Source organism: Acinonyx jubatus, chromosome E1 (assembly GCF_027475565.1).
Source record: "Acinonyx jubatus isolate Ajub_Pintada_27869175 chromosome E1, VMU_Ajub_asm_v1.0, whole genome shotgun sequence".
Lineage (NCBI taxonomy): Eukaryota > Metazoa > Chordata > Mammalia > Carnivora > Felidae > Acinonyx > Acinonyx jubatus.
This window is the reverse complement of record NC_069397.1, coordinates 4,514,528-4,525,306: the sequence shown is the minus strand read 5'-3', so window position 1 is coordinate 4,525,306 and position 10,779 is coordinate 4,514,528. Positions and strand designations below refer to the sequence as shown.

Below are 10,779 nucleotides of genomic sequence, written 5' to 3'. Positions count from 1 at the left end.
CCTCCCCTCTGTGGGAAATTCAAACTGTTTATTTCCAGGAGTTTCACGGCGCGTCACCGAAGCCCACGCAGGGCAGGTGAGTTTTCCCGCATTTTCAGAGCTGTGACCCACTTCTCCCTCTCCAAACCCCAACTGGAGTATAAACGGAGAACCAGCTTTTTATCCTCAATGGCCGGAACAGTATCTTCAGGAGCCAAATTCTTTCCGTTGGACTGAATGAAGCAGAGCTGCTGCTAGGGCGCACACTCAGCATGCAATAAAAAAGAACAAAGCTGCCATTATAATGACAGCTGACATTTAAAACCCGAAGTCCTTACCTTAGTTTGCAAGGCTCTAAACCATCTGGCCCCTGGCCACCTGTGCCACTTCATTCCCTGCTACTATTTCCCTGGCTCCCTTTGCCCCTGCCCTACTGGCCTTTTTTCCCTTCCTGTGCAGGCACACTCACCTCCCAGGGCCTTCTAATGGCTCGCTCCTTCACTTCGCGTCTATTCAAAGATCACCTCTTCAGAGAAACTTTCCCTGATTTATCAGTTTAGACACCACACAACCGCTATTTCCTGATCCTGCTTTGCCTTTCCTTCGGAGCATTCATCGCTAATTGACATCAGGTGTTTGTTTATTGTCTGTCCCTAGACAACAATGCATACACACTGGAAAAGAATTTACAGGAAGGCAGAGACTTTGCCTATTTAAAAAAAATTTTTTTTAATGTTTATTAATTTTTGAGAGACACAGAGAGAGAGTACGAGCTGGAGAGGGACAGAGAAAGAGGGAGACACAATCCCAGCAGGCTCTAGGCTTTGAGCTGTCAGCACAGAGACTGATGCGGGTCTGGAACTCACAAACTGTGAGATCATGACCTGAGCTGAAGTTGGACACTTAACCGACTGAGCCACGCAGGCATCCCGAGACTTTGCCTATTTTGTTCTCCAGCACTTAAAATCCAGCGCATGGTAGGTGCTCAATGAATGTTTGTTGAATAAATGATTGAATGAGTGTATGCTCACTATGTTGCTGGTTCTGTGCATGACAGCCTCAAAATTAGCAATTCCAGGTATGAATTCCGTCACCATCCTGGCATGGTGGGAGATCGCAAGCTGGTTCTAGGTAGCCCCATCTCAGACAGGTTCGAGGGCTTTGCCATCATACCCCCCCAACAACCTTTCAGGTAGGGTGATGAACTTATCTGGATTTACCCAGGACTGTACTGACCTTAAAACTGAAAGTCTCAGGAACTTCTTCAATCCCACACAAACTAGGATAGTTGGTCATGCTGCTTTCCAGTATCCAGGCTCCATCTTGCATGTTTTTTCTTATTGTTGTGTGTATGAGTGTGTGTTTCGGGGAGGAGGGGTGCTGTTGACTTAAGAGTGTTCTTCGCCATCTGAACAGGAAATTGGCTAAACGCATCTGGTAGGGTGGGAGGACTGGATGGACAATGGTCAGGGTGTGGTCATCTGGTGAGCTTCACCAAACAGCAACATAAGAGACAGGAAATAACAACAAAGATGGCATTGTCCTGGCTTCCAGAGCCCCCGGCACTGACAGAGAAAGCTCTAGAGAAAGCTCCTGGTTTCTAAATCTCAGGCTGTCCTGCTGACATGGCCCTGCCTACTCTTCCCTTTCCCAAACTATGGAATCACTTCCAAATAATACCCTGCCGTGCATTCATTAACGTAACCATCATAAGAACCCCATGAGTTAGGTTTTGTTATTATCCCCATTTTACAGATAAAGAAACAAGCTCAGAAAAGTTAAATAACTTGCCCCAAATTCAGTTTAAATTATGAAATCAGGATCTGAACCTCAGCATTGTGACTCTCAAGGCCCATTCTTAATTACTACATTGCATGCAGATCTTAACAACATGAATATACATTTTGGCTATGTCTGGCAAAGAATACACGTATTTTAGAATACATCATTTAAGATCCCAACAGTAGTAATTAAAAAAAAAAATTTAATGTGTATTTACTTTAGACAGAGAGAGAGACAGAGCACAAGCAGGGAGTGGGGGGCACAAAGGGACAGAGACACAGAATCCGAAGCAGGCTCCAAGCTCTGAGTTATCAGCACAGAGCCTGATGTGGGGCTCAAACTCACGAACCATGAGATCATGATCTGAGCCAAAGTCGGACACTCAACCGAGTGAGCCACCCAGGCGCCCCCCAACAGTAGTAATTAAAAGTAATCGCTCATACTGTTCCTAGTTCTAATGGGGCTTTAAGCAACCAAAATAACCAAACCACAACTAACAGACAAAAATGACACGCAAATGACGGGAGACCCTACTGCTGGCAGGGCATCAGTCCAGATTATGAGGCCAAGCAGGGAAGTCTCCAGTTTACAGAGCAGACCTGGCCAGTAGGATTTCTTCTTTGAACACAGTGTTCCCAGACCATCCACACAATCTCTCCCATGTTGTTTCAGAGAGGGTTGCCTGGTTTGTGTGTAATTCCGCGAAGCGTGTATAATTCTGAGAGCGTTAGTGTCTTACAGGATCTTGCAAAGCCAAAAGCAGCTGCCTTGAGCAAAAACACAAACCAGACTTGGAGTCAAAGATGTTTGTTCTAGTGCCCCTCTGCCACTTACTAGCTGTGTGACTAGCCGCTCAACCTTGCCAGGCCTCGGTTTTCCAACGTGTAAAGCTGATCGATCTATCTCCTCATTGAGATTTAAGGAGAATCTATTTAAATGATTCTTTTGATAATCCCCTATCAACTGTGCTTTGCAAAATTCCTATGTATGAATGCCAGCAGTGAAGAAGGGGATATGTTGCATTTGAACAAGTTCTGAATTAGGTCTCTTGGGTTTGAAAGTAGAACAGGAAGGGAGTCTGTTTCCACCTGTAGCATTAATTAGGCAATTTGTCTGGAACCTCAATTTCTGATTCTGTACGGTCAGAATTAGATTAGATAATATTCCAGCGCCCCCCCCCCCCCAACTCTGGTTCTGGGATCTAATATTCTCACCCAAATCTTTAATTAGGCAATGCAAATATGAATTAGTGTCACTCAGTAATGTACCTGTCCTATGACTTTCACCCAGAAATTTCTGTCCCTGGCTAGGGAACTTCCTGCTGCTTGCTGAAATTTCAACTGTTACATAAGCTCTTACATGGCTGTGAGGGGTAAGGTATGATCCCGCTACCAGCACAATTAATTGCCCTTTCTTCTCAAGTAGCCCTCTGAGGAATGACCTTGGTCACACTTATTTCCTAGTCCTCTCTATTTGGCCCTGCTACTGCCTCTCTCTTTCTTGCACCATCCAAATCTATGCTTCCTCTGAATGCATCTTGCATACTGATTGGTGGAGAGATTTGCTCCTAGGAAAATCAGGAAAACGTTTCCCTCCTCCTTGACACCTGCTCACTCCTTAATCCTTTGCCATCAAAGCTTCCACCCCCACCATCCTGCTGACATTAATGTCAAGATCACCTCCCTGACCAATGCAATGCCCTTTTCAGTCTTCTTTTTCTCTGGCTTCTCTATAGTGGTCTCCATTAGACCCTCTCTCTTGAAAATATCACCGCCCTTGACTTGTTCTGACTCTAATAATAAAGTTCCCTTTGCTTTCGAGTTCACAAAACGATTTTGTCACAAGAATGGAGAAAGCCCTTGTTCACAGATCTCCTCTCAGGTCTGGGAGAGATGGGATGATGGTGTGGTTGTGTGAGCTATGGACTATGGCAGGCGGTAGCAGTGGGATAAAGATGAGACCCCCAAAAGGGCATATGAGTGTAAAAATAGGCGGTCACCCCACTTACTAAAGCCAAAAGTAGTCTTCTTTACTTGAGGACTTTTATTTTGTTGAGTAATCAGCTGAATAGGAATGGCAGAGCTGAAGGGCTCCCATAACAGAGCTGAGTACCAGGAAGAGTTGGGGGAGACACTCCGGGGAGGAAAGGAAATAAACCACCAGCATCCTTGTGAAGGAAAATGGAGTTTGTAGACCTGACATTTCTGATGCACACTTTGAATACTTAACTCTAGGGAGTGTAATATAACCCTCTTCCACGTCTTCCCACCACAAAATCTTTAATAAAGTCCATGTTGCTCTCTTGGGTTTTTGGTGCTGACGGATTATTTGCTGTGGTCTATATCAAGGATGATGCAGATGGAAACATAGTGTTTGGCATGAGCTAGAAACAGGCTGCGTGCAGAGACACCCAGATCAAGATGGAAATGACGGTATTTTGTTTGATCCCCCACACCGTCCACATTGCTTAGGCAGAAACAGAATTATCCATATGCTTTTGCAGCTGAAGGGAAAACAGCACAGTTGGTAAAAGGGGTGATGTGACTTGCCACAGTCACTAACTGGCAGAAGTAAAATGCAAACCCATTGGTTCCCTTTGGCTCCAACGAAACCTCACTCAGGTATTTGCCCACCCGCAGAATGACCTTTCCTCCCCACTCTGCGTTCCCTCCTCTCACCTCCTAAACATGCAGCCTTCTTCTGAGAGAGCTTAACCTCCTTAATGAGTTCAAGTGTTGCCCCATACAGGTGACAGCTCCCCTCCCCCCAAAAAGTCCCCTTCCCCATAGACCTATGGTCTTCAGCCTTGACTTCTTTAAACTTTGAACACTTGTCCCTCCATCCTGTCATCTCAAGTTCAATATGTTGAAAATCTAAACTCCTCTTTCTCTCCTGTACTTCCTTGGGGCTGGGGTCATGCCCCTAGATTCCCAGGCTGAAATGAGGGCTAGATGAAAGGCGGTCAAACCTGGAAGCCATCTAAGTCCCATGGATGCTACCTTCAGGGTATCCCTTGGGTTTTCTCTTTCTTTTTATCTATCTATCTATCTATCTATCTATCTATCTATTTATTTTTAATGTTTATTTACTTTTCAGAGAGAGAGAGACAGAGACAGAGCATGAGCAGGGAAGGGGCAGAAAGAGACAGAGACACAGAATCTGAAGCAGGCTCCAGGCTCTGAGCTGTCAGCACGGAGCCCGATGCGTGGCTCAAACTCACAAACCGTGAGATCATGACCGGAGCCGAGGTCAGACGCTCAATCAAGTGAGCGTCCCAGGCGCCCCTCTCTCTCCCTTTAAATCTCATTCTATCTCACTTAATCAAGGCCCTCCTTATTTCACACCATGATTATTTTTGTATTCAACACAAGTAGATTTTAACGTACTGATACAATGCGGGGTTAAGACTCAAAACAATAAGCCTATGGCACATAGAGGTCTTTTCATCTCCAAGGTTTAAACATTTTCTTTTCTCGCTATACCTAAATGGTACAGTGAGGCGGAAAAAGTTTGATCCACATTAATCTTCTTCTCCTTGGATCTGCAGGATGGACTCAGAGACAGCAGGGCACGACCATTGTGAAGGCCAGCCTTCCAGGGCTGTGGAGAGTTTTCACACAGATCTGAGTTTGTAGGGCCATCCAGGGGATAATGCTAACTCTCTAACTGCCTGCCCGCAGGCTCTGAGTCTGTGTAATCATCTCAGCGAGTTTTGCAGCAAGGTTTTTTAAATAGTTGCTAAATGGTTCTGGGCTCCCCTGGGTTCTCCCCTCTCCATTATATCCTACCATCAGTTCTAGAAGCATCATCAAATATCTTTACATATATATGTTCACTGTGCTGCTCAGAACATCAAAAGATCCCCCAGTGATCTCAGAACAATGTCCCAACTCCTTCACTGGGCCTTGGAAGCTCGTGGCTCAGTAGGTTAAGTGTCCGACTTCAACTCAGGTCACGATTTCATGGTTTGTGGGTTCAAGCCCCACGTTGGGCTCTGTGCTGACAGCTCAGAGCCTGGAGCCTGCTTCAGATTCTGTGTCTCCCTCTCTCTCTGCCCCTCCCCCACCCGTGCTCTGTCTCTGTCTCTCAGAAATAAATAAATGTTTAAAAAATTAAATAATAATAATATGAATATGAACAACATAAACCCCTCAGGCTGGTAGAGAAAATCAAACATAATATACGAAACTGCAAGATGAACTAGAAACTACTACAAAAAGTTCATTATTATCTCTGCAGCACCCCACCCCCCCGGCCGCCGCCGACTTCCTTCCAGATCTCTCTCTCCTCCAAAGCAGTATCACTATCACCAGTAACAATTCTGATGAGATTTTGCATATACAACATGCTTTAGGGGGTTCAAATGCCTTGTGCTTACATCTAATCCGTGGCCCATCCCACTCATTCGGACGCTTAGCTGAACCTTGGAAAAGTGGCTTCTCCTTTCCCATCCAGGGGCCCTGTCCCACGTCTTTTATCAGCTCTTTTGAGGCAATGACCCCGTTTTGCATCCCCATTGCCCACTGCAAGCACAGAACCTCGTGCCGAACAGGCACCCAAAACTGACATGCTTGTGGAAGCAAAAGCTTACAGGCACAGGTTCTCAAGTCAGAGAAGGTTTGAATCTTGTTCCCACCACTTACTCTTCACATGGCCTGAGGCAGTTCACTTCCACTGCCAGCGGCCCAATTTCCTTGCCTGTAAAAAGGTCATTAGAAAGATATTAGTGCTCCCCTCACAGAAGGAACTATCACAAAGCTTCAGTGAACCTATATGGACAAAGCCTGGCATGCAGTGAGTTCTTAATAAGTGTAAACTACGACTATTAAGTGAAACTGAGCCTGATTCCATTGTCTTTCCTACTACTCCACAGATTCCCCATGAATCCCCTGGATTCATTTATTCGCTGGAACGTCAACTCAACATCTGCTACACGCAGAAGGCTGTCCCTTGAATAAAAGCAGCTGTGTTTATGGCTGATGGCTCTCTGTGGCTTTCTCCTGGGCCAAATGCTGCTAAGGAACAGAGACAACCTCCTTGTGGATTACAGCCTTCTGGTTCCCTTCTTGTTTTCTGGAACAGGGACTAGGATGGGATTGCACCATCAGATCCACAGGTATGAAAGTTACTCCTGTTTACTGAAAAAGATGGCTCCGATCCCTTAATATGCTAATATCTTCAGTGAATCTCTCATGGCTGGCAACAGTGTTTGCCATTCTTCCAGTTCGCCACTGGGCCATTTATTTTGCAGCTTCCCTCAGAAGCAGTATTCTGCCAAATCTACTTTGGAAAACACCACGTGGAAGTCTTATTCCTGTCTGTACCTCCTCTACACACAGTGTCATCTTGTTCCTGTTCCTGTTCCTCCTCTACGCACACGCCAACTTTCCTGTGGCAATGCCCCACCTGTACCAGACTACCCACTGGAGGACTGAATGAGACTCTTGAGTCACCATTGATCATATATGACTTAAACAAGTCATTCTGTGTTGCCATCAATGGCTCTAATTTTCTACACATTCAAATATCACTTATGTTCTAGCAAGCAAGCAAGCAAGAAAGAAAGAAAGAAAGAAAGAAAGAAAGAAAGAAAGAAAGAAAAAAAACCCAAGCAACCATAAGAGCTGTCACAAAGACCATGTATTGTCATCAGAACTCCAGAATTTCATGTGGAATTTATTGACTCTGAACTTCAGCATGATTCGAACTTTGTAATCTGCTTCCGGGTCTATACCAGATTAGAAAAAACAAACAGGCAGGTAGAGGCAAGCATACTAACCACAAAAAGAAATCACACCTGGGATGCCTGGGTGGCTCAGTCGGTTGAGCGCCCGACTTTGGCTCAGGTCATGAACTCGTGGTTCATGAGTCCGAGCCCCACATCAGGCTCTGTGCTGACAGCTCAGAGCCTGGAGCCTGCTTTGGATTCGGATTCTGTGTCTCCCTCTCTCTTTGCCCCTCTCCCGTTTGTATTCTCTCTGTCTCTGTCTCTCTCAGAAATAAACATTAAAAAAAATTTTTTTTTAAGGAAATCACACCTGAGAGTCTGGCCATGAAGTTGAAGGTGTAAAAACTAAAAAGCAAGGGGCACCTGGGTGGCTCAGTCAGTTAAGCATCCAACTTGGGCTCAGGGCATGATCTCACAGTTCGTGAGTTCGAGCCCCACATCGGGCTCTGTGCAGACAGCTTAGAGCCTGGAGCCTGCTTCAGATTCTGTGTCTCCTCCCCTTCTCTCTGCTCCTCCCCTGCTCATGCTCTCTTTCTCTCTCTTTCAAAAATAAGTAAAAACATTTTTAAAATTAAAAAAAAACCTAAAAAACAAACACAAAAATTCTTCACAATCTAGGAACAATTAGCACAGGGAAAAACCCACTACGAAAAACTAATTACTCTGATGACTGCTTTCCATCATCCTCCCAGATGCCTGGGTGAGCAAGAAAAAGTTAGATCCTCTTCCAGGTACGGATTACATAACACAAGATAATACGAAGTTTTAGAAAGCTTTCCTTCATCACTGGATTTTTTTTTTTTAACAATAAATAAATAAATAAATAAATAAATAAATAAATAAATAACACTGGATGTGTTAAATGGTTGATCTTAAGTTTTCCAGAAACTTCTGAGAAGAGGCACGCACCATTCCATATCAATGCTAGCTAGCTGAGATGGACTTACCGTCCGTGCTATTGATCGCCCATTGCTTGACAATTCATCCTGTGGTTCTGCCCTTCACTGACCTTCTTAGCACACCCTGCCCCAGTGCACTCAGCCCCTAGGACTCTCTAAGTCTCAAAGATCTGTGTCCAACGTCAAAATCCCTACGCAGCTGACTTGGCATTATGCAGCCTCCGCTGGTCATTTATCCAAGTAATTTAACAAGAGTGAGAGATCAGGGCTACGACGCATTTACATCTCACAAGTAAATGGTGATCCCCCAAATATAGCCAAGTTGGAGTGCTGGGCTGGCAGATTTGGGAGTATAAAGAGAGCTGGGGGGCCACACTCTCGAAACTGCTTCGCCGCAGCATCTCAAGGTAAGTGCTCACAAGTGCCCACTTGTTTGCTCCGTGTAGCTGTGATTAAACCTCATCAGGTTACAGGTCAAGGAGGTACGGCCACACGGTAGTCGTTATTGAAGACCTACTAAGCGTAAGGTCTGGTGTTAAGGGTAAGACAGGTGACAATACGGGAAGATAGATAATTGCCTTTCAAAAAGCTCTTACAAGGAGGAAGAAGACTGTAAGCAATTAGGAGACCAAAAGATGTGTAACCTGCAGAATAAAACTGAATATGATGCATCATTCCACCTCTCTCCTAATTGTTTAGGTACGTGTTACACCACGCGGTTAGCAAATAAACATGTTAATTTGTGATATCTCTTCTGTGATTGCCTTGAACTATTATTTGAAATTTTTATGGTTATTTAAAAATTGTTTCCCATGTCAGGATTTCTGGGAGATGATTGCAGGAAGAAGCTCTCCCAAGCATTCTGTCCATCCTAGGATGCCCCATGGGCATGATTAGCTGCTGTCCAAGACTGGTCTTGCACAGCGTGCCTTGTGGACGGTGGGCTGGGTCACGTCTGACACTGCATCCATCAGAGGGGCCCCAGGCTTGGGAGACTGATTCCAGGCCATCGTCTCCACCTGAGTACCTCCTGTCATGCATTCACAGGGCTAAGAGAAATCCTGGAGATTATTCTGGTCCATCTGTCTCGTTTAGCAGAAGGAAACCCAAGTTCAAAGAAATTACAAGAGCTTCTTGATGGAACCAGTGTTAGAAAACAGATTCTGCCTCCACGTCTTACTTGTTTTAAACTAAGGACTCAGAATATAATATGTAATCACTGAATTTTTTCCTGAAAATTTGGGTAAGAATTTCAGGGGATATAGCTGGAGATGATCAGAGACTCAAAAGAGAAAGAGATGGAAAGGGCAACAAAAATAATAAGCCAAGTGTTGAAATGTCTCTTCCTGCCCAAATGGTATTTCATGACAGGTCCCCTGGTTCCACAGAAGTACTGTGGAATAAATGGGAAGTTTGCCTAAATTAAATTTGATGTCAAAAATGTTCAGACTCTCACGGCTCCTAGAGATCATCACGTAGGTTATAAACTCCTAGACTGGAGATGCTTTAGTCCTAGACGAATTTTCAGCTGCCCTCCCTAACCTTCATCCTCTCTAAGAGAATGTAGACTATTCAAGGGAGTGTTTTTCCTACACGCCTGAAAGAGGCTTTGCCTACAATTCACACCTTTCTCTTATTTCCAAATGAATTAACTACTGGCTTTAAGCATCCAGGTTAAATTTGGATCATTTCCTCTCCCTCCTTTCTTTTTTTTTTCCTGACCGCTCACAGCCCCCTACTCTCAGCCAGAAGCATCATCTCCCTAAGGCCCCATAGCATTTCATCAGGCTCTTTCAGAATTTATGTTACTTTTCCTTGGTTGACAATTTATTTGATCGTTTCTCTTTAACTCTTACTAAATTTTGCATTCACGTAGGGCAGAGACCATCTTTATTCTTCTTTGCACCTCATCCTAAAGAACTGACATGGTACTTTGCACACACAGAAGATACTTTTTAAAAAGATATAAACCGTATGTTGTAATTAACCAATTATTTAAAGAATAATCATTTAACCAAAGGGGGGGAGTGGCAAATTTAATTCCATCCCACATCTGCTGTGTACCTTTTTAAAAGCAGAACTTGCAGCAAACACAGTTTCTATGTTTATTTAAACTGTTATATAAATTTATTTATTTATTTATTTATTTATTTATTTATTTATTTATTTATTTAGAATTCACTTGTTCTTTGTTTGTGTTTGGTTTTGGTTTCTGAAATGACCCCCAAGAAGACACATTGCTCCTGAAGGACACCGAACATCACTTTGGAAACCAGGAAGGTAAGAGTCAATTTCAACCAGATTTGAAATTAGCAAACTTTGTTTTACCTATTTTCATTCCGACTGCGCTCATAAGGAGCTGAAATTGAGGAAACTGAAACCAATTACTTA

General features: G+C 44.1%; 1 protein-coding gene across 3 annotated transcripts in view; it reads left to right on the top strand.

The window, feature by feature from the left end:
- The first annotated feature begins 10,634 nt into the window (after positions 1–10,634).
- Positions 10,635–10,779, top strand: part of MYH13 (myosin heavy chain 13) — a 59,857-nt gene continuing 59,712 nt past the window's right edge. For 2 of the 3 annotated variants that reach the window (XM_053212498.1, XM_053212497.1), the window contains exon 1: positions 10,635–10,668. The gene's annotated coding sequence lies outside the window, so the exon portion shown is untranslated. The remainder of the gene's footprint in view (positions 10,669–10,779) is intronic. The other variant, XM_053212499.1, reaches the window with a different exon arrangement.